Source organism: Phodopus roborovskii, unplaced genomic scaffold, assembly GCF_943737965.1.
Source record: "Phodopus roborovskii unplaced genomic scaffold, PHOROB, whole genome shotgun sequence".
NCBI classification, from domain to species: Eukaryota; Metazoa; Chordata; class Mammalia; order Rodentia; family Cricetidae; genus Phodopus; species Phodopus roborovskii.
This window is the reverse complement of record NW_026126558.1, coordinates 427,050-452,488: the sequence shown is the minus strand read 5'-3', so window position 1 is coordinate 452,488 and position 25,439 is coordinate 427,050. Positions and strand designations below refer to the sequence as shown.

Here is a 25,439-nt window from a genome sequence, read left to right as displayed (position 1 = left end):
GATAACCCCCGGTTATTCATGACTAGTGATGGGATTGTCTGAACATGCTGCTGAATCACAGCTTCACTCATCAGTCTTCCCACAATACTCAGCTCTCTGAGCATCTGGGTATGTAAATCATGGTGCCCCCAGGGGGCATTCTCTCATATCTTATTCAGTCTGGCATAAACCACAAGGGAGGTGCCAGGTAAGCACAAAACCTGAGACAAAGTATGACAGGAATTGTCTGATGACTGGAGCTCTGAGCAAGTCGACTTGGTGCCGGCACTGCCCACCAGAGTTGTCAAGCTCAAAGTTCAAAGCCTCCGAATTCCTGTAATTCCTAGCTTATATCAAACCGAATTCAATTAAACTATTAAAGACATTTTTGAACCAGGTACAGTGGTGAACACCTGTAATCCCAGCCCTCAGAAAGCAGAGGCAGGAGGATCAGGGTTTCAGGTCATCCTTTGCTGCCTAGTATGTTTAAGGCCAGAGCAGGCAACACCTACGGGAGGGCTGGGGGAGAGACAAGGAAGGAGGAAAAGGAAGTATAAGACAAAATAGCTTTGTCAAATCTGAAGCAGTAAAAAAGAAAGAAAGAAAAAAAATCTTCCAATTGCAATTCCCAGAGGAAATAAGGTAGAGAAAGTCAAACAAAAAGCCAGACTGATTGATTCAGTTGAATGAAAAAAAGAAATAAAAAGGAAAGGGCATGACTGTTGTTAGTATGGTGGAGTAGAAAGTTTATTGTAGATAAAAGGGAGGGAGTAGGTGGAGGCAGGGACAAGGACATCTGGGAGAGTCCAGAGTTAACATGACCAGACTGAGCTGGGCCACGTGGGGAGAGGGAGAGGGGAGAAAAGGGAACCAGGTGCAGCTGCCAAGAGGCCAAAGGTACAAAAAGGGCGGGAACAAAAATGTCTGGATTATATAGGAAAGAGGTTCTGGGAGAAGGGCCCAGTCGCTGGGCTGGAGAGTTCAGGGTGGCGAGCAAGGTATACCATCTATACCCTATAACAGATAGGGACTGAGGGATGATGGGAGACCCTGAAGGCCAGGTCTGCTTTGATATGTTAAATAGGCACCTCAAGTCTTTGGTCCTAGGTTTGAAACTTAGCATTGGTGAGACTAGGGATCAGCACATTGAATGTGGTGTGGTGTAAGATAGTGAAAAACAGCCTGATATGGCACATGCCAGCGAGTGAAATTGCTATTGTCTAAGGGTCTCGGGCAGCTACAACTTCAGTTGCATGGAGATGCTGCCAGAGCGAGGGTAGACAAGATTCTAGCTTGTAAGACAACCTGGACAGAGGAAGGGAACATTAAAGGAACAAGGTGTAAGTTAGTGTAAGATGTTAGTGTAGATGGGTTCCTAGGAGAGATCCTGCCTTAAAACAGATTATTAAGGGAAGAAAAATAAAGGGAGAGGATTCAGAGCCAGCTTAAGCCAGTTCATTAAAATCTAAACATTGTATGAACTCCACTCACTCATAATACATCAGCAAAGGAAACACATCTGCGTGGTTCTCCAAATGGGCAAATCTTATTATACAGGAAAGTAAGATACATTCAGCAAATTCACAAGGGGCTATATGATTTGATTTCATTAGTAAACTGGAATGAAATAAGTACCCTAAGGACTAATTTCAGGGGAGGTAATAAAATCCTTTAGGGCTTCAATTATTTACTTGGCAACGCTTCAAGTATTTCCTTCCATTAAAACTATATTCCTATTTAGCCTTCAAGTTGCATATTTGAAACAAATACTTCTATAAGGCAACTGACTTGGCCTTTCAACAGCCTGGTAAATCAAGAGAAAAAAGAACTGGAAAGGGATTAGTGAAATAGATAACAAGACTCACCACATATAAAACCACAGGCAATGTAGGATTAATTTGGAGTTTTTTTTTTTATTTGTTTAGGCTCTGACTTGAACAGACCAACCATATATATATATATATATATATCTTCAGAGAAATTTGGGTTTAGTTTTGGCATTATGTATTGAGAGAAAACCAGATCTGGGCTTGCTGCTCAGCTGGTGAATGGCTTGCCCAGCATGCTCAAAGCCCTGGCTTCAGTCCCTAACACTGAACTCATGACTGGAATTCCAGCACTTGGGAGGTAAAAGCAGGTAGACCAGAAGTTCAAGATCATTCTCAGTTACATATGGAGTTTGAGGCTAGCCTGCATTCCATGAGACCCAATCTTAAAATGAAAAAAAAAAAAAAAAAAAAGGAAGGAAGGATATAAGGATATTAAGAGAAAACAGAAAACATTGCTCTTCTGTCAGTTGTGCTGAAGACATCCTGGTGGTGTAAAAGAACCCTGTTTTGAAAAGTATGTGTTATAAAAGATCTGAGGAAAGGATCCCCAATTTCCAGGTTTTGCTTCCACATACTTCAAAAAGGTGAAACAGGAGGGTGAAGTCTGGTGAGGATTAGGTGTGGGAGGCTGGAAGTCTCTATGCTCTGCTCCTTAGATTGGACACCACTCACAGATGACAAGCTAAAGAAAAGGCTTCCAAATAACAAGGAGTCAGTTCTGTCCCCAAATGTTAAAGTGATTCTTGAAAATGAAAACTGGATGTATTCATATTTGCACTTTCCCCCATAACGTTAGACCACACAGTGTTTTCACGTCTGAGAAGATGGTTGTGATTTCGTAACTCGAAACTCACAGTGTGGTATCAGAACCTCAGAACCTCTGCAGTTTCCATGTTTTCTGAGGTCCTTTGATATTGTTGGGAAAGAATGACAATCAGTGTGCTTCGAGAAGATCTACTAAAATTTAAAAAATTTTTTTTTTTTTTTTTTTTTTTTTTTTTAAGAATTTCTCTGTGTAACAGCTCTGGCTGTCCTGGAACTAGCTCTGTAGACCAGGCTGATTTTGACTCCCAGAGACCCACCTGCCTCTGCCTCCTGAGTGCTGGAATTAAAGGCATGTGCTACCAAATGCCTGGCAAATTTTTTGTTGTTGTTGTTTCAAATATAATAAAAATAGATGGTGATGTATTTTTGAATTAAAGTTATTCCTTCATGTGTATAAAATGCCAAACAATTAAAAGCCATGATACTAAATATCACAAATTTTCAAAAATTTGGAGGATAAGAAATCTAAGAGTATAAAGGGGAATGGATATAACCCAGGTATGTTATATGGGCACTAAAAACAGCACAATAAAACCCCTTATTTTGCAGCAAGAACCTGGAGGACCATCTTCTCCTGGTCCCAAGAGCAAACTCCTCTACATTCTTTCTCCCTGACTTATTTATTTATGTATCTATTTATTTATTTTTGTAGTACTGAGGACTTCCCACATGCTAAACAAGTGTTCTACCAGTAACATACTTTTCCAACCCCTAATGCTTTTATTTTAAATCCTTCTTTCTGTCTTATTGGAATGTTGCTATGAAAAGACAGTGACCAAGCCAGCTCTTATGAAAGAAAGCATTTAATTGGGGGCGTGTTTACATTTCAGAGGGTCAATTCATTATTATCCTGGCAGGAAGCAGACAGGCATGTTGCTGGAGCAATAGCTGAGAGCTTTACATCCTGACTCACAGGCAGCAGCAGACAGAGAAGACACTGGGCCTGTCATGTGCTTTTGAAACCTTAAAGCCCGCTCCTAACAACATATGACACACCTCCCCAAGGCTACACTGATTCCAACAAGGCTACACCTCCTAATCCTCTCTAAGCAGTTCATCAAATAGATGAAGCATGCAACATATGAGCCTATGGGAGTCATTCTCATTAAAACCCCAGCCCCTCTTTCTTTTTCTTGAGACGGGGTCTCACTTTGTAGTCCTGGCTGACTTAGAACTAACTTTGTAGACTTGGTTGGCCTTAAACCTGTGGATATCCACCTGTTGAGTGTTGGGATTAAAGTCATGCACCACCTTTTATTTTTCTTTTAAAAATTATTTTCATTTATGTGCATGTGTGTACAGGTGTCTGTGAAGGCTAGAAGAGACTTGCAAGGCAGCTGTGAGCTGTCCAGTGTAGGCTTTGGGAACCAAACCTGGGTTCTCTGAAGAACAGCAGGTATTATTTATTCCAGGCCAATCTTTCCAGCTCCAAGGCCGAAGATCTTTTGAGTTTTTTTTCCTGCTATGAATGGAGGAGAAGGACCAAAGACACAATCTAAGGAGGGGCCTCTTTGCTATTTTAGACATTTTCTTCAAGAATTTTGAAGGGGAGGAGTAGCTTATGCTGCCTCTGCGGATCTGGAATGTATGGAGGAGCTGTGGGATAACTTCAGAGTACCCAGACTGTGTCCCCCTGAGTGCTGTGCTGTGTTCCTTAACAGACATGAAAGTAAAAAGGCCTCCTGGTTTTCTTCTGCCATGCTACAGATTGGATGGTAGATATCTGGGTGACGTGATGGCTGTCAGGATATTCACTCAGCTGTACACTAAGTTATCCACTTCTGACTTCTACAATACTATCAATACACAGGGCTACATAAGTTACTGTTTCAGTGTCGTTGGTTAAAAGTTGTACTTAATGTCTGGAGATTAAGCACAAAAGAATGTACCACCACCTTTTTAAAGACAAGGTCTTGTGAATGAAGCCCAGGTTGTTTTCAGACTTGCTCTAAAGCCAAAAATAGCATTGAATTTCTGGTCCCAGGTGCTGGAATCACACACGGGAGTCACCAAGCCTGGTTTTTCAGTGCTGGGATGGAACCCAGAGCCTTGTGCATGCTGGGTAAGCCCTCTACCAACAGAGCCACATAGCCAGGATTTGTTTCAATGCTTTTATTTATAGTGTCTTCCCCCTTTCTTTTTAAAAAAATTATTTATTTTTATTTGTGTATGTGTGTGTACCTGTGTGATTTTGTGTGCACCTTGTTCATGCATTTGCCCAAACAGGTTAAAAGAAGGAATCGATCCCCTGGGACTGAGGTTGCTGGCGTTTGTGAGCTGCCTATTGTGGGTGTTGGGAATTGGACCTGGGTCCTCTGCAACAACAGTGAGCTCTCTTCTCTGATGAACTAGTTCTCGAACTCCTAGTATTCTTTTATAAGGGCATGAATACACCATCAAGGGCATATTCAATAACTGCAAATTATGCCTCAGTGTATATGTGTGTGTTCATGTGTGGTATGTTTTAATCTGAAACTAGTCCAGTTGTCTCTTTCAGCTGTTCTGCGATGATTAAATGCTTGAATAGTTCTGAAGTCACAGCTTCAGACCTTGAGTCTCGGTGGCTCTTGAAAGGCCCATTGCCGTGGAGCACTTGCCAAGCATATGCAAGAGTGTGGGTTGATGCCAGGACCATATAGAAAAGAGAAGAAACTCTTTTAGCTGGGTGTGGTTGAGCATTTCTATAATTCTAGCATTTGGGAAACAGAGGCAAGGAGGATCAGCAGTTAAAGTCATCCTCAGCTACACAGCAAGTTAGAGGCTAACCTTGGCTACTTGAGAAGGTGCTCCTTCCCCAAAGCAGTCTTTTAAAACTCCCCATAAGTATAGAAAGACCAAAGCTAAAATGAAAATCAACCTGAGACAGTGACAATATTTCTTGCTTTAGAAGTAACACAAAGATTTAAATTTGCAGAAAAAAAATATAGAAACTATATTACTTTGAATGACCTGTAGAAAGTTCAAAATTTCAAAAGATGAGAATAGGTATTTAACCAGTCCCTCCAACATCAAATCACATGAAAACAGAATAGGAGTAAAAACTGCTTCCTTCCACTTTTTTTTTTGCATAACACCCTGACTGCCCAGCTGCAAGGTTTTTCATGTTTTTGAGTTGGTGACTCTGATTTACATGGCAAACTTGTCTTGGATCAGTTGTTCTGAACAGAGAAGAAAAAAAAAAAAAAAAAAAAAAAAGAAAAAAAAGAAAAAAAAGAAAAGAAAAGAAAAACTGGCCTCAAATACAGATTTTATGTCAACAATATTGCTTTTCTCATGAAATCTGGCACCAGCTTTGTTCTGCTTTGCCAGTGTAGTACCAGCTAAAACATTTCTCTTTAATAGCCAAAGGTACAGAACATCCATCATTCTAAAATAAAAGTCTCTAAGGGGAGAGGAGAAATCATTTACCATGTTTTATAGACTTAAGCTCCAAATTTACTAAACGGCTTGACAGTGAACAAGCAAAGCCTTCACAAGGGTCCTCATGGCATGTGTAACTGATGCTGTCCTGGGGAGATATGGTCAGGGTCGGTGATTGGAAGACCATGACACAGGAAATAAATGCTGAGAAGTACTTCGAAGGGTCCCCCTTTTTGTCATTTTACATGCTGATCCCAGGCTCCCTCCTCCCTCCCCTCCTTCCATCCCTCCACCTCTCCCTCTTCCCACCCTCCTTCCACTCCTCAGAGGGGTAAGGCTTTCCTTGGGGAGTCAACAAAGTCTGGCAAAGCCAAGTTGAGTCAGGACCAAACCCCTCCCCTCTGAATCAAGGCTGAGCAAGCTATCCCACCATAGGGAAAGGGTTCCAAAAAGCCAGTTCATGCACCTAGGATAGGTCCCGGTGCTACTGCCAGTTCCCCCTCCCCCCAGCAACAGATCAAGTGTGGCAATATATTTTATGAAAATATCTTTTACATCCACAAAAAAATATCTCTTACATTCACTTTTTGTTGTTGTTTAGAAAAGCCCTTTACTGTCTAGGTGCTTTATTTCTTTTTGTACATTAGGCCATGAATTCATGTATAATGGGATCCAGCAGCTCAGGCTCTCCTGGTTAGCCTTCACAAAGTGTGCTTCTCTGGGTGGAGCTGAAGTCAGGTGCCCTTCTCTTGGGCTTCCTTTTTCTTCTGATCATTTTCCTTTGCCCGCTGTCTTTGCTTTGAGCGTGCTTGTTGCTCAGTCTGCACGTTACTTTTCTTGGCAAGAATCTTGCCCTTAACTTGCTTGTTTACAATGATACCCACAGCAGGGTGGTGGTGACACGAGCCTTTAATCCCAGCACTTGGGAGGCAGTGGCAGGCAGGATCCCTGTGAGTTCCAGGCCAGCCTGGTTTACAGAGTGAGTTCCAGGACAGCTAGGGCTGTTACACAGAACAAACCCTGCTTCAAAAACAAAGCAAACAACAACAACAAAAAAACAACGATGTCCACAGCATCCTGGGTGACATTGTAGACCCTTCCTGGTTTGACATGGTAACACTTATCAGGCATTCCTCTTTGAACAGTGCCCATTCCCTTGATGGCTACAATATCACCCTTTTTGTCCACGTTTCCTAAAAGGCCTAGAGAACAGAGAGTGTCCTTCATCTTTCCCTTTGTGTTTGTTATTTTGGCCACCGCCGAAAAGGACATTCACATTTTAAAGTCCTTTTCAATATATTTAAAATAACCAAGGTTGTTTCCTTGTTTTTTTGGCATTCACCAACCTCATTCCACCTCAATCCATCTTGTGTGTTTCCTATTTGAGGTTGGAATCAGCCGTTGTTTGGCAAAGTATGTTTCTTTCCACTGGCCTATGGTTCTAACACTATAGTACACATCATTATTTCTAAGTGTTTTCAGTATTCCAAAGTAGGGATTTTTCTCATTGTTGTGTGACCAGTCTTCAGAATGCTTTTCATCTACAAAGCTGATTCTATGCCTATGAAAAGCAATGACTTCCCATTCCCCCTTTCTCTACAGACTTTAGTCTGCATCAGCTACACTGCTATTGTCTGTCTTTATAAGTTTCTACTTCAGGTCCCATTGCAAAATATTATTTATGTGTTTTATAACTAGCTTAATTTATTTTATTTATAAATAGCTTTTTAATATTTATTTACATAGCATGCTATCTTCACATTCATATCATGGCATGTATCAAGATGTCTTTTCTCATCATGACAGAAGACTGACTATTCAATTGAGTTTGCCATATTGGTTTATGTTCCCATCTATTGTGGGCACACAGGCTGCTTCCATCTATAGACATGACATGTAATGCTGCTATGAATAAGGGTGGCACATATCTGTAATCCCAGTTTCAGATACTCAGCAAGTTTTAAGGCTAGCCTGAATTACATGAGACCCTATTTCAGATAGGTAGATGGATGGACAGATAGATGAAGTTCTCTTCAGAGTATATTTAAAGTGGAACCTGTGGGTCCTATTTCTATAATACTCATCTTAAGGGAAAAGAGTTTGTGACTTTATATTAAGTAGCACACTAATATAATTGCAGGCATAACATTGTTAGACACATAAAGGATGGTCACTGTCCTTGAGAAAGTTGGTATATATAAGGCTCTAATAAAAGTTACCTATGTATAAAATCTGGAGTTATTAGGTTAGATAATTTTTATCATGATTGTATGTCCTTTTACAGTCATATGTAACAATTATAACATTATCCTTTACATACTGTTTGGGGTCCAAGTCCTAACAGCCACGCTCACTATCTCAGTTCTTTAGAGAAACACTGAGATGGGGATGTTACATCATTTTTACAGCAAATGCTGATCCTGGAAACTGGGCTTACTCATACAGATAGACTGTCCTTTCATTCTTCCTCCATGGAGAATGGCCAGGCTGTCCTCCACAGTGGTGCTGAGAAGAGCAGACACTGTTTCTGCAAAGTTGTTCAGGAGATCAAAGGAGGTAAGCGCCCTTGATAAGCATGTGAACTCTGGAGTCAAGCTGTCTGGGTTCCAATCTCTGTAACTTAGTATTGCTCTCTTGTCTCTTTTTGCTGGCTGATAAAATGCAAGAGGCAAGAGAATGGTGAGATCCAAACCAACTTGGGCCATATAGTGAGCCTCTCCATCAAAACAAAACAGGTTGAGGATATGGCTTAGCTATACAGTGCTTGACTAGTCTTCATGATGCTCTGAGTTGGATCCCTAACACCTCCGAAGCTGGGCATGTGATATGTTAGGATCAGGAGTTCAAAGTCCCCTCAGCTATGTAGTAATTTTAACACCAGGCTACATTATATGTGTCAAATAAAACAACAACAACAAAAAAAAGCAGTTAATTATTCAAGTTATTGGATCCATTCACTCAATCATAAGATCATGTTTTAAAAATAGAAGATTCAGGGTAGAGAGATGTCTCAACAGTTAGGAGCACTTGCTGCTCTTCCAAAGGACCTGAGTTCAGTTCTCAGCACTCACACTGGAGGCTCACAATGACTTGGAGCTTTAACCTCAAGGGATCTATGCCCTCTTCTGGCGTCCATGGGCAACACACACACACACACACACACACACACACACACACACACACACACACACACACACCAGGCATACATCCATACACATAAATATAAATAATACATCATTTTTATATATGGTTCAGGGCTGGTAAGAGACTAACGTGCAAAGGCACTTGCTGTGCAAGTCTGAAGACCTGAGTTTCATTCCTGGGGTCCGTGTAAATGTAGAGGAAGAGAACCATTCCCATATCACACACATAATACATACATTTAAAAAAAGTATAAACTTTAGTTCTGTGAAGTGGATATTGTACATCAGCATAAAAGTTTGACTGAAGTGTTTTTATTTCAGTTGTCAAATGCTGAAGTAAAAATTAAAACAAAACAAAACAGTTTTTAGTCATATTTTAGTCATACTGGGTAATTATAGACAATGGAAGTTTTGCTTGTTTGTTTGTTTTGGTTTGGTTTGGTTTGGTTTTTTCCAGACAGGGTTTCTCTGTGTAGCTTTGGGGCATGTCCTCGAACCAGGCTGGTCTCAAACTCACAGAGATCTGCCTGCCTCTGTCTCCCAAGTGCTGGGGTTAAAGGTGTGTGCCACCACTGCCCAACGGAATGTTTATTTTTTATTATAGAAGGAGAATAGTTATAGAGGATTAGTATAAATACAGTTAAATGAGGGCGAGTCCGGTATATAAAAATAGTAAAGAGCTATCAACATTTTTAGATCAAGACCATTTTATTCTAGTTCAAGGAAACCACACAAAGACCCAAATTCTCTCCACTTAAACATTTCCCAGGAACCTGCATAAGACTGAACTAGACTCCCTTAACAGAGGTGACAATGGTGTGGCTGGGACAAGATCTAATATTAATGCATAAACTGATTTAGTGGAGCCCTTGCTCCACTATGGAGAGATAGATACCTTGCTCAGCTTAGACACAGGGGTGTGGGAGTAGAGAGGTGCCTTGTTCCTGCCTCAATGGGATGATGGGGCAGACTAGTAGACTTCCTAGGGGAGGCCTTACCCTCAATAAGAAGCAGATGGGAAGTGGAGGGTTGGGTGGGGGAGCAGGAGGAGAGGAGAGAGGGGAACTAGGATTAGAATGTAAAAAATGAATACTAATAAAAAACCCTTCCCAGTTGTCAGCTGCATCATTGCTAACCAGGGAATTCCAGTGAATGAAGGAGAAGCTTGTGACATCAGCCAGTAGCCACACAGAAATATATATATATATATATATATATATATATATATATATTTTTTTTTTTTTTTTTCTTATTTTACATATTGATCCCAGCTGCCTCTCCCTCCCTCCCATGCCCCCCCCCAACCCATTCTACTCGGAGGGTGATGCCTTCCAGGAGGGATCATCAAAATCTGTCAAGTCATTTGGAGTAGGGTCTAGGCCCTCCTCCCTGCCTCTAGGCTAAGGGAGTATCCCTCCATGAGGAATGTGCTCCTAAAGTCCTTCCCTGCACCAGGGATACATCTTTGTTCCACTGTCAGTGGTCCCTTAGTCTGCCCAGGCCTTCTAACTGAGACACATGTTCAGGGGGTCTGAGTCAGTCCAATGCTGGTTTCCCAGCTATCAGTCTGGGAGTCCATGAACTCCCCCTTATTCAGGTCAGCTATCTCTGTGGTCTGTAGCCTGGTCTTGACCCCTTTTCTTATCACTCCTCCCTCTCTCCAACTGGATTCCAGGAGTTCGGCTCAGTGTTTAGCTGGCCACACAGAAATCTTACAGCAGAATGTCTCAGAGCCTGTGGTGCCAAGAACTAAGTGAAAATTCTAAGACATAGAATTTAGGTTTATCCTTAAAAAAATAATAAGGGTGACTTTTAACTTTTTGTATCTATGTGTTTTGTCTGTGTGTGTGTATGCACATGTGTGCAGAGGTCATAGTAGGATTTTGGGGACTGCTCTGTCAGTCTTCACCTTGTTCCTTTGAGACAGACTCTTTCATTGAACCTGGAGCTATAGGTTAGCAGCCAGGAATCCACAGTTATTCTTATGTCTCCAAGCACCAGTCCTGGGGTGACAGGCCAGTGGCCAGGCCCAGAATTTTATTTGGGTGCTGGGATCTGAACTTGACACCTCATACCTGTATAGCAAGTACTCTTGTTCACTGAGCTATCTCTCCAGTTCTTACTCTTTTTCATTTTTTATTTCTCTCTTGGTGGTGCTGGAACTTGAACTTGGGGCCTCTCACTTGCTAGGTGAGTGCTCTACTGAGCCATGCACCTCAGCCCTCAGCCTGGATCATTTTTACATATAATTTGTTGAGGGCATTTTACTTCTACTGTCTAAAATGATGACTCTGGTTTTCAGTGCTGGACACTGAACCCTGGACCTTGTGCATACTAACAAGTTGCTCTACTATTGAGTCACACCCACAGCCAGCCCTTAAACTGAAAATCTGAAATAAAAAGGTCTAGTTTCCCTTTGAAGTTTTTTTTTTTTCTTTTTTAACTTTGAAAAGCATGCACAGACATCTCCCCGGTTGTATAGTTTGATCCTGAGTTCAGTTCTATTTCTACATATAGATAATATGCAATGAAAATCTCATTATAAAGAAGTATTTGGAAGACCTAGCTAATGTTCTGAAACTTCTTTCAGATAAGATTAATGGATCTATCTATCTATCTATCTATCTATCTACCTACCTACCTACCTATTTATCTCAAAGTCCCAGACAGAGCAGCAAAAAGGATGTTTATTTAAGCACCTTGTTTGTAGAAGAGACTATTTATATATGTGCTTAAAATAATAGTTCTTGCAGCTAACATAAAGCTGAAATCAAAATAATGAAAATATGTATATCTGAAATTCTGCTTACAGATTTTGAGGCTTCAATGGCATTTCATTTGTTTGCCTAAATTGAGGACTCAGTGGGGAAGAATTCTCACTAATGTAAGATATGAGAAGTAATTTGGGGAATTCAGGGAAATGTTAGGGAAATGTTCTTAACAGATATTCCTTTTTTTTTTTTTTTTTTTTTTCCTTTAGGAAAAGCAACCCTTCCTACTACCGAATCTATCCTAAAAAGAAGAAGTATTTCTAATTCAAGATTGTAACTGCTACATTTCCCCCAGATACTCAAGAGCTGTTAAATGAAGAAAGAGACAATGTTGTCTCATGGTCACTAGCCCTCTCTGCAGCCCTCATTTCCTGTAATGAATGACCCTGGTTCCCAAAAATAACTTCAGTTCTGTTCAACTGCTTGTGTTTGGCATATTCCTTCTTATTTAGGAAGGCACATTCCCTTCTACAGCTGGACAAACTCAGTGTTTGTAGAGAGCTGCCCCCAAACACTGTTCCCTCTAGGCCCTTAAAAATGTTCAGCATCTGAGTGCTGGCAAGGAATGCTCACACCCAGTGAAAATAAAACTCTGTGGCCTGAGCCAAGGGAAAGCAGGGATGCTATCTATATATGGAGTACAGGAAACAGGGCCAGAGCTAACTGCCTTACTCACATGCTACCCATATACAAAGCCTTGAGTCAGGCACTACTAACTTATCTGGAAAAGAGGAAGACTTACTGGCTAGCTGAAGTTGCAAGGAGTGGGCTATTATTCTGCCACTTCCCAGCATGCTCTTAGGTATGCAGAGAAACAAAGGGCTCCCTAATGCCTTAAGACAGCCTAGTAGGCTGACATGAACAAGGTCCTGGCCTCTAAAACAAACAAAACAACAACCACCAAATAAATAAAGGGAAAGTTAAAAAAGCTGGCTAAGTACCCAGATACATAGGATACATGCCCCGCAAGTGGTTGCACAGCAGACTATCCACAGTTCCTCTTGTAGACTGTTGACAGCCGTCACTCAGTGGAAACACTCAAGCCCAAGTCAAAAACTTGCCAAATCAAACTTCCAGTTTTCTCTACATTATATGACTCTTTGTACCTTATTTACTTATTTGGAGACAGAAAAAGTAGGAACTGAAAGAATGGTTTCACCTTTTCTAATTTTGTGAAATGTCAGAAATTCCCAGGCTGTTTTTTGTTTTTTTTTTTCCAGTGTGCATGGCTTTAGTGCTGGGAGGGGTCCCACAATGCTATTCTATACAGCTAGGCTTGATTTTCAAGTTCACAATTTTCAAAATGGACTTAACTCTGGATATGGGGGGATTAGGATAATGCATAATGAGTTCAGCCAAGCTGGACTACATGAGTCCCTGACTCAAAAAGAACAAAAGTGGTGGCTGGAGCTGGAGAGATGATTCAGTGATTAAGAGCACCTGTTACTCTTCCAGAGGACCTGGATTTGATTCCCAGCACCCAAATGGCACTCACTATAGTTTTAGTTCCAGATCTGACAGCTTCTAGAGATCCCAGGCACCAGGCATGCATGTGGCATACAGACAGACACACAGGCAAAATAATCACATGCATACTTTTTTTTTTTTTAAAAAGAAAAAACTGCCATATTTAGGACAGAGAAACCTGTTTTCCTTTTACAAGCTTGTATGAACATATAGAGGTGACCAAAGGGCAATTTTGTCTTCTTCTTTAAAAGAAAATAGCGTTCCTCATCATCTCTTAATAGAGGTGGAGGCATGAAGGTACCCTCTGTGTAAGTTACAAGCAAGATGACTTTTGCATTTCCCCTCTATCCTGGTCCAAGATGGAGGATTAGTCTCCATACTGATTCTGGGAGATTCTGGTGCTAGGGACCAATGCTGGGCCCCAAGATAAGGATTGTGGATACAGTGACTAAAGGAGGACTCTATCCCTTATCTGAATAATGTGGATGATTGTTTCTGACTGGAGTCCTATGAGAAGGGGAACCCGGGGTTTGGAAAACATGGGCACATCTCTTCTATGACTGCCTCAAACATAAACTGACATTCCAAATCCCATTACTGCTTAGACATCAGACACCATAGTCCATGAGCTGGATGAAAAGACAGCAAAGATGTCCAGGGGCAGCAAAACACGACTGAGGGGACCACTTCAGACCTTTGAATGGTGAGAATGTGTCCGAACTTGTACTAGTTCACCTTCCTAGCCTAAGGCTGCTGGGCCTGTGCCTGGCAGTAGAAATCCTGATGATTTGGAAGAGAGTGCTCTAGCAACAAGAGAAATGCAAACAATGAAGGATCCTGGGCAGCACAGGGATTTCTCTTTTAAAGACTTTTGATGGCCCACAATACTGTTTCTTGCACATCACTCTTCACTGAAAGATTTTTATCTCTATCCTTGGGTTATTACTAAATAGGTGCAGCAGCTATTGTTGGGGAGAATAACCAACAACACAGTATTGTTACAGTGGGGAAAAAAGCTTACACCTTGAAAAGCCAAGAGGCAGTTCATATTCCCTGCCCAGGTAAAGCTTCAGTCCCCAAGGCACAGGGTAAATGGCTTCTGCTTCTGCCACTACAACCCTCAACTTTGTCAAAGACAGACTGTGCCCCTAACTGTGATCCAAAATAAATCCTCTCATTGAATTGCTTTTGTCAGGTATTGTAACTAGAGACAAGTAACCAGAACAAAGGTCATGCATTTTAGATAGCCCACGTCTTAATATCTGTATGAATTCAAGTACAGCTACATTTCTGAGCAACTGCTGCATTTATCAATTTCTATTTGTAGAAATTCTATTTATCAATTACATACTTCTGCATGTAAATTGGACCCCTTCTGTTTAGGCTGAGCACTGGGGGAGAAGAGCAAGTACACCATTTACTTTTGTGTCTCCTAAGTAGCTGTTGATAGCTGTTCTTGAGGAACTGATTTTTTAGAGTTGTCGGAGAAGCCTGCTTAGGATCTTGTGGTAGATTGTTACCTCCTCCCCAAATCAAACACCCACGCAGTGCAGGCCAACCATGGATGAAGTATGTTTATATAGTAGTTTCCTGTGCAGAGACTGGACGAATGGTGTAACTCTGAAGAGGTAAAAGCAACCAATACCTTTAAAGGCAAAGGCATGGAGCTTTACCACTGGGTTGCTGCAGCAGAAGTAGTCTCTAAGCTCGTCATTTACTAATTAGGAAAAATGATGCTCGTTTCTTAGGACTTTAGTTCAACAATACATTTGATTTGCTGATGGGCAATACGCAACTTTCCCATAGTAAATATTTTCTATCGTATTTTTTTGAGCATCCCCAATTTTTTTTTTTTTTAAACTCTTCCGCAACAGAAACACTACTTCTCGGGTTCATAAACCTGGCAATGAGAGCTGTCTTTCCGGCAGAGTGCCCTGCTCCTATTGGCAGCTCATGGCTGGTAAGTTAATGTGATGGCAGCTGCCTGCCACAGGGCTTCCAGTATGATGCGGCAGGCCCGAGTTTCAAGCTCCTCATTTAGATTGTGAGATTGGTTGGCTTCTTTCCAATTCTTTTTTTTTTTCTTTCCCAGAGAAAAAAATTCGTAAACACAAGATTTTTCCTTTTCATATTGGCTTTCCTAAGCAGAGCATCGGGCAAAAGCAGCCTCCAAGCTGGCACAGTAGGGGTGGAGCGGGAGGCTGCACCCGCAGGGCTGTCGGGAGGCTCGAGAGCTGACTGCAGAACGCTACCACCCCTTCCTCCTCGGCCCTCAGCCCACAGGCAGGTCAGGCCCGGGGTCCTCGGGGAAGGGATCCCGGCTTCGGCTGGGCCTTCCCGCCGGTGAGCCGGCGCTTTGGCTACTGCAGCGCCAAGCCCTTTCAGAAAGGACCAGGCCTCCTGGCTCCTTTGTCTGCACCCGGCCCCACCTTCCTCCTTCCTGCCGCCTCCCCCCTACTTCGGGCGCGGCTGACGCGGCGCGGAGGAATGCGTTTCCGGAGGGAGAGAAAGGCCTGGCGGCCGGCCTGGGAGAGGGATCTTCGCCTCGGGGGCGGGGCCGGACCGGCTTCCTGAGGGAGTCGTCGGGCCGAGTCTCCGCCCACACACTCAAGAGCCGCAGAGACCCGCCGAGCGGCCGAGGCCCGCCGACACCGCCCGAAACCATCCGAGAAGCCGAGGCCCGCCGACACCCTCCCGAGACCCTCCGAAGGGCCGAGGCACGCCGACACCCGCCCGAGACCCCCCGAGAGGCGGAACGCGGCGGAGCCCGGGCCGCACGCGTGCCGGGCGGACGCTGGGGAAAGGTAAGGCCGCGGGCGTACGGACTTGCGGACATGGGCCCTGGGCCACCAGGGCTGACCCGGCGTGTCTCATCGCGGCCTGGGCCGGGCGAGTCAGGTCTCAGAGACTCGGCCGCGCCGCCACGTCCGGCTGCAGTTCTCCACCCCGCCCGCCTTTGCCTTAAGGGAGGGTCTTAGAGGGAGGGTCGCGAGCCCCGCCTGCCACACCGGGGCGTGGCGGGCCAAGGGATGGCGGTGCCCAGCGACTCCTGAGGGGTTCCGTCCACCGGTGCCCAGCTTCTCCCGAGCTTGGCGCGGGACCCCGGGAACCAGGCCGCGGCGTCCGTGGTCCTCCAGGCGGTGCCGGCCCGAGGCCTCGTGGAGTGTGGTGCCTACCCGTTCTCATGCCTCCTAGTGACAGGCTGGGCTTATGACCGTCCTGATCCCGAATGCCACACTGAATTCGAACTTTTCATTTGAAACCTAGCACTCAGCGGTAAAGTGAGTGATAAATTATCCTATTTCCGTTTCCTCATTTATAAAAGAGAAAAGAAGCTCCTACACTAGTTACAGTAATAACTGGGATACTACTGACGGGTCAGGCCCAGCTTCCAGCATGTGTTTACATGTACTGACCTTACTGCAGACCCCGATCCATGCGGGTATAGGGACTTATCAATTTACTCAGGGGCAGGAGTTTAAGTAGTTCACCTCCAGAGCCCAATTTGAACTTCGAGTAACCTCAGCTAATGTAAAATCAACTAGGTATAGGACAAAGGCAATGCCAATCTGGATTAAAAAAACAAAAAACAAGGCACAGTAAGATGTGAAACCGCAAGTTTAGACAATAATGCTCCATATATATATATTGATTCATTTTCATTGCTCCTTGGTACATTAAAAAGGTCTGCAAACTTCCTGGAATGTTTTGGTAGCATTAGGAAGGTTTCCTGGCTCTGCCGTACCACGTGGTATGAAAAGGGTGGTATGATTTAAGCTTATTTTTATGTTTTACTTTTTTTGGTTGTTGCTTCCATAGTACACAAATAAATGTTAGATAAATTTCGATTAATTTCTTTCTTAAATCACAGACAGCCAATACAATAAGTCATACCATAGCTAATCTGTAGAAAGGACTACGAAATTTTAGTTGAAAGTTAACCTATTACACATTTATGGACATTAAGACTAGAAGGGAAGGGACTTAAGAATCTCAGTATATTAGTATTTATGAGTGGTTTTGATTCATTCATCATTGATAAGTGACTGGACAAATATAAAACAGATGAAACACTGGTATGTCATATATGGACACTTGGGGAGAGTAGAAGATACTAGAGTGTTAGTTTCTTATGTTAGTAGAAAGCAAATTATAGCTTATCTATATGAATTCACAGGACTACAGTTGAAGAATCTGTGTTATTGAATTCTTTTTAAAGGGATGTGAAGTTCTGCACTAAGATGATGTCTTTAATTTTAATTTATAATTATTTTTGTGTGTGGGTGTAGTGACATGCATGTCTGGGGTCAGAGGACAAATTTGTAAGGTTTGTTTTTTTATTCCACAATTATGTGAGTTCCAGGGATTGAATTCAGGTTGTCTGGTTCAGGAAGACACTTGCATGTGCTGAGCCATCTCATTGACCCAGGTTGTTATTTTTTTAAAAGTTTAAGTTTTAAATATTTTGTGGGTGGGTGTTTGCATGTTTGTTTGCAGTGTGCATTCCAGCATCTGTGGAAGACAGAAGAGGGAGCCAGATCCCCTGGAACTGTACTGAATGAAGATGGTTGTCAGTCACTGTGTGGGTACTAGGAATAGAACCAGGTCCTCTGGAAGAGCAGCTAGTGCTCTTAACCACTGAGCTGTTTGTTTGCTTTTTTTAGTTTTTTAAGCATCCCTCTCCCCAAGTTGCTTTTAATCTTCAATATTCTGTAAATGAAAAGTGCAAGTACAGAATTAACAAAGTTGAAAAAAAAAAGATTACTGGATTTAGTACCTTTTTTTTTTTTTGTGGGGGTGGGGGTAAGGGTTTTCAAGACAGGGTTTCTCCATGTAGCCCTGGCTGTCCTGGAATTTGTTTTGTTGACCATGCTGGCTTTAAACTCTCAGAGATCCTCCTGCCTCTGCTTCCCTAGTGCTGGGATCAAAGGCATGCTCCATCACCACCACTGGGTCCTGGATATAGTGCTTTTAACACCAGTTACCTTTTAGTTTACTGATCAGCCTAATTTGATTCTGCCCTGGATCAGTATCACTGAAATGAAAATGTAGTTCTGTGTTGATTAACTCCAAAAGGACACTGACCACCTTTCATCACTATTTATTACAAGGAAAATTAATTGGTTTGATGTATTAAATTGAAAATTAATACCTTTGTCCAGAATGTTTGCTATCAAATGTTGTTCCTAACTGTTTGGCTTTTTGCTAGCAAAGCCAACCCTGGCTTACAGGGTTTTGTATAACAGGTTGTGTATAGAGGAGGTGTATAATATAGCTTGTTGTCTGAAGACAATACCTGTACTAGTGTCCTGTGAATGTACTGCTCTTAACTATGCTGCCAGAGTGATGAGATAAACATGTTGTAGCTGGTGAAAGTTTTAGAGGAATTTTTTTTCCTCATAATTTAAATGTAAAATTCTTGATTGTAAGAAGCCCAGCTGATTTGAAGATTCATTGTAGATGGAATCTGTGAATATGTTAAAATAAGCTTTTACCATTTATCTGCAAATTAGTGAGTTTGAGAGTTGGTTATATTAGTGTTTTCAGTTATATTACTGTTTGTTGTGACTGGCTATATGTTTTCAGTTTGTTTATTGTATGTTAGGGATGTGAGGATAAAGGTAGGAAAGAATAAGCAAGCCTCTGGATCAGATCTGGAGCGGTAGCAGTCTACCATCTCAGAAAGCGCAGGTGTACTGAAGGGCAGCCCACACAATACTGACAAGTTGGAGACTGAAGTAGGTAGGTGAGAGCAGTGTACCTCACTTCCAGGAGCTGCATGAAGAACAGCAGAGCTGTACTTGGTAAATTCCTCACAGTTTGAAAACTTTATTTTTGGTGTGTGGCTCTAGAAGATAATACTTATCTTTACTAGTATGTCTAGCTTGCATATTATCATGAAATGTGTACATGAGAAAAAAGGCTCCTTCAAATTTACATTTATACATAAGCAGACTGCCTTAGATAGAGTTTCTGTTGCTTTGATGAAATACCATGGCCAAAAAGCAAGTTGGGGAGAAAAGGGTTTATTTTAAAAGCTTACACTTCCTTATTGCTGTTCATTATTGAAGGAAGTCAGGACAGGAACTCAAGCAGGGCAGGAACCTGGAGACAGGAACTGATGCTGAGGCCATGGAGAGGTGTTGTTTACTAGCTTGCTTGCCTCACATGGCTTGCCCAGCCTGCTTTACAGTATCCTGGACCACCAGCCCAGAGATGACACAACCCAACATGGGCTGGACCCTCCTCCATTGATCACTAATTGAGAAAATGCCTTACAGCTGGATGTTATGGAGGCGTTTCCTCAATTGAGGCTCCTCCTTTCTCTCTGATGACTCTGCTTCTGTCAAGTTGACACACAAAACAATCTAGTACACAGACATGCATACATATACATGCATGTACATATTATATAAGTATTTTTATAAGTATAAGAATATATGGATGTGTATACATAAAATTCTTACTTGCAGGAACAGTCTCATTATACCAAGGCTTCAAAATATTGTTTCTAACTACAAGGATATGTAAAACAACTCATTGGACTACAAGGAAGAACATTTTAGACACTTTGTAGCTTTTAAAAGATCAAAGTGTTTATTATGCAGTATAGTTGTATTGTGTTGCTATAAAAATAGGTATTTTTAATTTATAAATAATGTAGATACTCCCAATTTTTTTTTTTTTTTTTTTTTTTTTTTTTTTTGTGACAAAGGTGAGACTCAAAAACTTAAGAGATCCCAAGTGGTTGCAGGTGGGGAAACAAGAATCATGCTGTTTAGGAAGGAGAATTGGTGAGACAGGAGTTCTTGCTGACAGAAACAGAGTTAAATGACTAAGTGGTGCATTTACCCAGGGAGGTAAGTAACCACAAGAGGGTAGCATCTACAATGCTGAGCTTTTGAAAGGTGACCTTGGGGCATAGGTACAGATGTGTTGCTTGGGATTGAGAATTAGTCATCCATCAATACTGGTTGATAGAGTAGGTTGGAGATAAAAGCACCAGAGTGTGGAGTAGAAAGGGACCCCTGAGAGAGAATCAGGGAACTCTTAAGAGGTGGGTGGGGGAAGAGGAATAGGGAAAGCAGATTTTTGTTTTGTTTTGTTTTTTTGCCAGCCATTTTAGAGAGTGTGTAAGAATTTGTAGGGTTTCCAGCTATTAGTGTGTTTAAATTAAAGACTAGCTTATTTCTACACCCTTCTCTCAGAGCAGTGGTCAGAGCCCCAATTTGACTTAGGAGAGGCTTCTCCCTGGGAAACCTGGGTTTCAGAGTAGGCTCTGACTCTGGATTTCTGCTTGACGTTGGTCCTCCACTCCCTAGGGCTTTGGTTTCACATCTGCACTTTGCTCTCATTTTGAGATGAGAGCCAGTGGCTGCCTGATGTAAGTACTGCAGAGTGCAATTTTTGCTCTTTCATGAGAAATCATTTTCTTTAAATCTTTAAAAACTATTTTTAATTGTATGTAGATATATGTTTCTGAATATGAGTTTGTACACATGAATCCAAGCTTCTTCAGAGGCCAGAGGCTTTAGATTCCTTGGAGCTGGAGTTGCAGGTGGTTGTGAGCTCTGGGAACTGAACTTGGGTTGTCAGGAAGAGCAGCAAATGCTCTTGACTGTTGAGCCACCTCTCCAGCTCCGGGCAGCCATTTTCTCCTGTCATCGTAAGAAAGTAAATGCTGTACAAATGACCCTGGGAAGAATCTGCCAGTGCTGATTAGTCAAGTCTATTACGGGAAGCCCTTTGTCTGGGTGTCTTTACTTGTGCATTAGCTCATCCGTGTGCTGAGACTGAGAACATTGTGCTCAGTGAGTGTAAATCAAGAGGTCCACATGTCTTTGATTTTTTAGTGAATTCCTTAGTTGGGACAATTGTGTTCCACTCAGGAAAACATGACAGAAACCAAAGAGTTTTTTCTACAGTCAGTGTACCATACCAGATGATACTTTCAGTTTTTGATTAAAAGGTCACCTGCGGCTTAAGTGGTTTTGGAAGGTTTGGTGGAGAAGATGAGGTCTGAATGAGGAATGGGCTGAGCTAAGGTATGGATGACATGAATGATGTGTTTAAAAGAGACCAAAAGACAATGGAGTTGGGAGGTATAGCCCTGTCTAACTTGGCAAATATTACTTGCATATGACTGTGTGTATGTCATGGAAAGGTAAAACGAAGGCCTGAGTTCTTTTCAAGATATGACACATACATGAATTAAAAAATAGTAAAAATAACAAGTAATTGAGTGTCACTGGAAGTTTGCCATTGTTTTGTGCTAGGCAACATCAAGATTATGTTCTTTTTTTGTGTGTGTGGGGTTCGAGACAGGGTTTCTTTGTGGCTTTGGAAACTGTCCTGGAACTAGTCTTGTAGAACAGGCTGGCCTCGAACTCACAGAGATCCAACTGTCTCTGCCTCCTGAGTACTGGGATTAAAGGTGTGGGCTACTGGCCGCAGATTATGTTCTTTAAAGAAAAGAATGAATTCTGTTTATTGTGGCTGTTGAAGATTAAAGATCCAAATAAACTAAAACAAAAGACAAGTAAAAGTCACAAAGGTAGAAGAAAAAAAAAAGCATTGCATTTTGCTTAAGGAACGTAGTTTCAGTGGAGGGGTAAAAATATTTACATTCAGAATCCAATATGGAACATTTGAAACACGGAAGTTTATTTCACAGTCTATATGTGTACTGAATATTGAATAGGAATAAACTTCATACTATGAAATTAGGATGTTAATAGCTCTTTCTATTATGGTCAGTATTTTATAGATTATGTATGATTTATTTCATGTTATGATTTTGGCTCTTAGGCCAGTAGTGGGGATGTATTATTTAATTATTATGATATTGATGCTTGAAACTGTACATTTAGCATTCTGCTGTTAAATTTGGAGAATGTAATATTTATTGAAGATTCATGGAAGCATGACTTTAAAAGAGTTGCAGAAGTTGGAGGTGTCTTTTGTGGTAGAGTCTGTTCATATTTTCACGGTCCTAGGTTCAGACTCTAGCACAGAACAACAAAACAAGTTGAGAAATACAAATTAAATAGTCATCCAGGTTTTGTTTTCTCCTATGATCACTAAATATTTGCCAGTAATAAGAAGAGCAGTACAAACATATTTGTTGCTAAAACTTTTCCTTCATCATCTTATTTCATCCTTTCCAAAATTCTGAAATTGGTGCCGCTCACTTCCAGTGTACTTTTGAGTAAAATGAGAAATGATTTCTGTAATTTTGTTTTATGCATTTGTTGTATAAAGTGTGCCTTGGTTGTGCTTGTTCTGTCCACTGAAGGGAGAGAGAAGGAAGAGAGGATAAAATGTGGTCAGAATGAATCTGATCAAGAAAAAATTTTGGAATAATCTATTTAAACTAGTAGATAAGATTATGCAATGTTGAAATGTACCTCAAAATTCTTCCTAATTGAAATTAAAAATTAAATATGGAATGAAAATGTTGCAGTTAATACTAACAGGCATTTAACTTTCTTTTTTAAAGATTTATTTAATTTTATGTGTATGTGCCTGCATGTATGCATGTGTACCTCGTGTATATTGCTGTCAGCAGAGGGTAGAAGAGGGCGATGGGAACTTCTGGTCCTGGAATTTCAGATGTCTTAAGCTGCCAGGTGTGGATGGGTGGGAGCAGGACCTAAGTCCTCTGCAAGAGCAGCAAATGCTCTTAAGCACTGAGGCTTCTTATTTCTCCAGCCCCCAGGTAGTGAACTTCTGCCATGATTTCTGAACACTTACACTTGGGAACAAAGTAAATTTTGTCAACTGAAACATTTGATAACTCACATTTTCCCTATTCATAGGGAAAAACAAAACAACAACAGAAAGCAGAAAGGAAGAATGATTTGCATATATGGAAAGTCTAACGGCACAGCTTACTAGGTTAGTTTGGAAAGTCTCATTTGATAGCAGATGGTGTGGGGAAGGAAAGCAGTTTTTCTCTTACTGTGGACTGCCTGTTCATATTTTGGCTTAATAGCTTTGCATAAAATGCTGTGTTTTCAAAATCCATCCTTTGACACTCACTGGGTTTACTTTTTAGTGTCTGATTTGAATTTGGTGCTTTTCCATGGGGCTGCCCTTCTTTTGGGCAAGGGTGGTGGAGATGGGTGTCAGTTGTCTGTGGGTTCACCACACATTCTGTCATGTTTTCTCTTCCTTTTGCTAGTTTGTTTTGTGTGACGTATCAGGCTTGATCTTGTTTTGTTGATAATATTCTTGGTGTTTATGATTTCTGAAGAGGACATCCATACTCTTGATTTTCATTGGGATGGTGGAATCATCACTAGTTAGGGATTATAGATTTGTTGTGTCAGCTTGTATTCTTTTATTAAGGTATCTATTTGTGGTGTGAGTGAATTGTTTTCAGATTCTTTTGTGAGCTTTGGGACCAAACACATATTAATTTATTATTATTATTATTTTATTGTAGCTTAACCAACCTGGAATTTGCTGTATAGAAGAACAAACTATCCTCAAACTTATAGAAATTCTTTTTACCTCAGCCTCAAAGTATTGGGATTATAAGCATGAACTATGCTCAGCTTCATACAACAGCCTTCATTGTTGGAGTTTATTAAGCTCAGACAAATGTTTTGTTGATTAGAAAAGGTTTTCATTGAGTTCTTCAAGTCCTTTGCAGTCAGGGCAGTCTTGGCTCGTGTTTGGGAGGCGGTCTAGTGAGACTATTGTGTACTTGTAGGGCAGTAAGCTCAGTGAGGTGCTACCAATATTTCCATGCTGGATTACTTAGCCTCTTTTTTCTATCCTTGGTTTCTTCCTCGTGCTTTTTGATACTTTTTTTGTTTTGTTCTTTTGTCTGTTTGTTTGCTTGAGACTGGGTTTCTTTTTGTAGCCCTGGCTGTTCTGGAGCTTGCTTTGTAGAACAGTCTGGTCTTGAACTCACAGAGCTCACTTACTTCTGCCTCCTAAGTGCTGGAATTAAAGGTGTGTACCACCACACTTGGCTCTGTTTGCTAAATTTTGTTAATACTTAATTTGTTCTTGTTATTAATGATTGGGTCAATGACTGACTCCCTAGTCATCACCATACCTCTACCTGTCAGACAGAAGAAGTTGAGTATTAATTGTTCTTCCTGTAAGAGAAAGGTTATCTTGAAATGATCTGACTTCATTTCCACATCTCACCCTCAGATGATAGGGAGCTCAAAAGATTGGTTTCTGTTTTTCAAGGTCTTTCCATTTTATTATTGTCCATGGGTGACAGTAGAAGGAACCATTTGTTAATTTCTAGAGTTTTTTTTTTTTTTTTTTTTTTTTTAGTTTCCTATGTTATTTTTCTTAAACATTGATTTTTATTTTTATTTATTTTTTTTAAACATTGATTTTTATGTGTTAAAATCTGTTATTGCCTTATTTCCCTCCCTCCCTATCAGTCTTTATTTCTCTATAATCAATCAATCAGTCTGTCAGTCTGTCTGTCTGTCTGTCTATCATTGATTTATTTTGGAGAGATAGTGTCTCACTGTGTAATTCTGGCTGGTCTGGAACTCCTTATGTAGTCCAGGTTGACTCAAAACTCAAAAGAGTCATGTGCCTCTGCCCCCTGACACTGGGGTTACCCAGCTCCTTCACCCTCTTTAAAAGGCAGATTCAGGAAGCTGGGCGTTGGTAGCTCATGCCTTTAATCCCAGCACTTGGGAGGCAGAGGCAGGTGGATCTTTGTGAGTTCGAGGCCAGCCTGGTCTACAGAGCTAGTTCCAGGACAGGTTCCAAAATAATATTGAGAAACCCTTGTTTTGAGGGGAAAAAAAAAAAAAAAAAAAAAAAAAAAAAAAGCTGATATGGGGAATGGTGATTTAGCATTTAGGAGATACTTATAACATACCTAAATAAAAGTAGCATATTTTCTACCATTAAAGTTAAAAGCTTTAAAAATGCTATGATATAACAGGATATATTAGAATGATGTAAATCTTTAGCTTTTCATATTTGAATTCTGACTTTGTTAAAATCTTGGCCTTTGGGATTTGGCCTGAGGTTTTCTTATTAGAGCCTATTTATTTACAAGTCTTGCACACACTAGGTAT

The 25,439-nt window shown here is 41.3% G+C and overlaps 1 protein-coding gene across 1 annotated transcript in view; it reads left to right on the top strand.

Moving 5' to 3' along the window:
• Positions 1-16,034: 16,034 nt before the first annotated feature.
• Positions 16,035-25,439, top strand: part of Itgb1 (integrin subunit beta 1) — a 44,185-nt gene continuing 34,780 nt past the window's right edge. Inside the window, exon 1 of the mRNA XM_051201602.1 lies at positions 16,035-16,178. The gene's annotated coding sequence lies outside the window, so the exon portion shown is untranslated. The remainder of the gene's footprint in view (positions 16,179-25,439) is intronic.